Source organism: Capricornis sumatraensis, chromosome 2 (assembly GCF_032405125.1).
Source record: "Capricornis sumatraensis isolate serow.1 chromosome 2, serow.2, whole genome shotgun sequence".
NCBI classification, from domain to species: Eukaryota; Metazoa; Chordata; class Mammalia; order Artiodactyla; family Bovidae; genus Capricornis; species Capricornis sumatraensis.
Genome location: NC_091070.1, coordinates 154759213 through 154763355, shown reverse-complemented (window position 1 = coordinate 154763355; position 4143 = coordinate 154759213). Strand labels below are relative to the sequence as shown.

The 4143-nt window shown below is 43.4% G+C and overlaps 1 pseudogene; it reads left to right on the top strand.

Annotated features, from left to right (window-relative positions):
* The first annotated feature begins 391 nt into the window (after positions 1 to 391).
* Positions 392 to 1269, top strand: LOC138071330 (RNA 5'-monophosphate methyltransferase pseudogene; annotated as a pseudogene).
* The last annotated feature ends 2874 nt before the right edge of the window (positions 1270 to 4143 follow it).

Here is a 4143-nt window from a genome sequence, read left to right as displayed (position 1 = left end):
TTTGACTGTGTGGATCACAATAAACTGTGGAAAATTCTGAAACAGATGGGTATACCAGACCACCTGACCTGCCTCTTGAGAAACCTATATGCAGGTCAGGAAGCAAAAGTTAGAACTGGACATGGAACAACAGACTGGTTCCAAATAGGAAAAGGAATATGTCAAGGCTGTATATTGCCACCCTGCTTATTTAACTTCTATGCAGAGAAACATCATGAGAAACTCTGGCTGGAAGAAGCACAAGCTGGAATCAAGATTGCCGGGAGAAATATCAATAACCTCAGATATGCAGATGACACCACCCTTATGGCAGAAAGTGAAGAGGAACTAAAAAGCCTGTTGATGAAAGTGAAAGAGGAGAGTGACAAAGTTGGCTTAGAGACTGAGACTAATGGCGGCGTCCATGGAGCAGGCCATGGGGGGCGTTGAGAAGACTGAGGCGGAAGAGAAACCGCGAGTTCTGGAACCCGGGGCAGCCTCGTTCGGAAATTTCCCTCATTATTCTCGCTTTCACCCTCCAGAGCAACGGCTCCGCCTCCTACCCCCGGAGCTGCTTCGCAGGCTCTTCCCCTCAGAGTCCCGAAACAAGGCCGATCCTGGGGCTCGACGTGGGGTGAACTCTGGGAATCTGAGGGTTGCTCTATACAAACATTTCCTTTTCCTACATGATGGGAAGACCTACTTTGATGCCTCAAGAGAACTCCATCTCCTCTGCTGTGACCTAGATCCAGTCCTGGTGGAACGAGCTGAAAAAGAATGCCCTTTTCCTGATGGTTTGACTTTTATTACCCTGGACTTCATGAATCAAAGGACCCGGAAAGTTCTCCTGAGTTCTTTCTTGAGCCAGTTTGGACGCTCAGTTTTTGATATTGGCTGCTGCATGTCAGTAACCATGTGGATTCACCTGAACCATGGGGACCAAGGCCTGTGGGAGTTCCTGGCCCACCTTTCTTCCCTATGCCCCTACCTCCTTGTGAAGCCACAGCCCTGGAAGTATTACCGGGCAGCTGCAAGGCATCTCTGGAAGCTGGGGCTCCATGATTTTTACCACTTCCGCTCCCTGGCCATCGGAGGTGATATGGCCATTCAGACTGTGCAGATCTTGACCCATGACCATGGCATGGAATTAGTATGCTGCTTTGGCAACACCAACTGGGACCGAAGCCTTCTGCTCTTCAGGACAAAACAAGCCACAGAGACTCATCCGATCCCCGAGTCACTGATAGAAGAGGAAAAGAAAGGAACAAAATAAGATTCTGGAGAGAGTGAGATGGGAGGACGGTAAGGCCAGGATAGAGATATTGAAAGAGTTTTATATAAAAAATTAAGTTCATTCTCCTTAACTCCTGGTAGTTAGGCAGCCTCCAAACCTGGCAGAAGTTTTGTAAGTGTCCAGGACATGGAACTAAACAAATCATTATCTGTTCCCCATTTGGGGGAATGATCCTTGAGGAGACTATATCTGAGGGGCAATGACCTGGGCTGTCTGGCAGGAGGTGACCTGGAGAAAGTGCTTCTGGGATATGGAAGGGGCTGCTTTTGGTGATTATTTAGGAAAACTTAGACAAGTTTAGCCTTAGAGTGCATCTGTTCCCTGGCCTACTTGAATCTGATCTGCCTTCTTCAGGCTTTCTTCTAGACTTATCCTGTCTATGAGGCAAAACTTCACAATACAGTCTGGAATGAAAAGTCACTGGCCTATCTAAAGGAGAGTTTTGGTAGGAAAAATATCTTTCCAGAGCAGGTCAAGTTTCCAGCACGCCCAGGCTGAGCATGGCAGTCACAGATACAGTATTAGCCAAGATACATTGACTAGCATTTACAAAGTGTTTAAAAGATTTAAATCATGAACTCAAAATTGAACTGGTACAAATGAAATGAATGAAGTGGGATTGTATACAGTATATACAATTATATATAATAAAAGTGACGAATATGATTGAGAATACCCTGTGCAGGGGGTGGGGGTGGGGGGTGCATGGGGAAGTTGGCTTAAAGCTCAACATTCAGAAAACTAAGATCATGGCATCTGGTCCCATCACTTCATGGGAAGTAGATGGGGAAACAGTGGAAACAGTGTCAGACTTTGTTTTGGGGAGCTCCAGAATCACTGTAGATGGTGATTGCAGCCATGAAATTAAAAGACACTTACTCCTTGGGAGAAAAGTTATGACCAACCTAGATAGCATATTCAAAAGCAGGGACATTACTTTGCCAACAAAGGTCCGTCTAGTCAAGGCTATGGTTTTTCCAATAGTCATGTATGGATGTGAGAGTTGAACTGTGAAGAAAGCTGAGCACCGAAGAATTGATGCTTTTGAACTGTGGTGTTGGAGAAGACTCTTGAGAGTCCCTTGGACTGCAAGGAGATCCAACCAGTCCATTCGGAAGGAGATCAGCCCTGGGATTTCTTTGGAAGGAATGATGCTAAGGCTGAAACTCCATTACTTTGGCCACCTCATGCGAAGAGTTGACTCATTGGAAAAGACTCTGATGCTGGGAGGGATTGGGGGCAGGAGGAGAAGAGGACGACAGAGGATGAGATGGCTGGATGGCATCACCGACCTGATGGACGTGAGTCTGAGTCAACTCCGGGAGTTGGTGATGGACAGGGAGGCCTGGCGTGCTGCAATTCATGGGGTCACAAAGAGTCAGACATGACTGAGTGACTGAACTGAACTGAACTGAACTGAAGACATGGAAGCAAACTAAACGTCCATCAACAGATGAATGGATAAAGAATATGTGGAATATGTGTGTATGTATACATATATATGTATATGTATAATAGAATATTAGCCAAAAAAGAATGAAATAGTGCCATTTTTAGCAACATACATAGACCTAGAGTATACCATACTAAGTGAAGTAAGTCAAACAGAGAAAGACAAATGTTATATGATATTAATTACATGTGGAGTCCTAAAAATAGTACAAATGAACTCATTTATAAATTATAAACAGACTCAGAAACATAGAAAACTGATGGTTACCCTAATGGGGAAGCAGGGAAGGCTAAATTAGCAGTACACATTATAACATATAAAATGGATAAACAGCAACGACCTCATGTATAGCATAAGGAGCTATATTCAATATCTTGTAATAACCTACAATGGAAATGAATTGGGGAAAGGAATATATACATATATAAATGTATAAGTGAATCACTTTGTGGTACACATGAAACTGACACAATATTGTAAATCAAATATAATTCAATAAAGAAGAAGTCCTCAAGACAGCAATGACAGAGCATTAAACTAAGAACTGAACTTACATGAGCACAGGGCATTGTACAGTTGTACAAGTTCATGTCCATGAAGCCAGCTCTGCCCAACAAATCCACTCTTAAATTTATAGCCAACAGAAATCCCTGCATATGTACACCAAAAGACATATTCAAGAACATTCCTAATATCATTATTTCTAATAGCATTAAACTAAAATAATTCAAATGCCTATCAATAGTCCCTGGAGAAGGGCACGGCTACCCACTACAGATTCTGGCCTGGAGAATTCCATGCACTGTATAGTCATTGGAGTCTCAAAAGTCAGACATGAGTGAGTGACTTTTACTTACTTTACTATCAACAGTAATTGAATATTTACAAAGTATCAGTTCAGTTAGTTCAGTTCATTCGCTCAGTTGTGTCCGACTCTTTGTGACCCCATGGACTGCAGCATGCCAGGCTTCCCTGTCCATCACCAACTCCCAGAGATTACTCAAACTCATGTCCATTGAGTTGGTGATGCCATCCAACCATCTCATCTTCTGTTGTCCACTTCTTCTCCCGCCTTCAATCATTCCCAGCATCAGGGTCTTTTTGAATGAGTCAGTTCTTTGCATCAGGTGGCCAAAGTATTGGAGTTTCAGCTTCAACATCAGTCCTTCCAGTGAGTATTCAGGACTAATTTCCTTTTGGATGGACTGGTTGGATCTTCTTGCAGTCCAAGGGACTCTCAACAGTCTTCTCCAACACCACAGCTCAAAAGCATCAATAGTTCAGCGCTCAGCTTTCTTAGTAGTCCAACTCTCACATCCATACATGACTACTGGAAAAACCATAGCTTTGACTAGGTGGACCTTTGTTGGAAAAGTAATGTCTCTGCTTTTTAATATGCTGTCTAGGTCGGTCATAA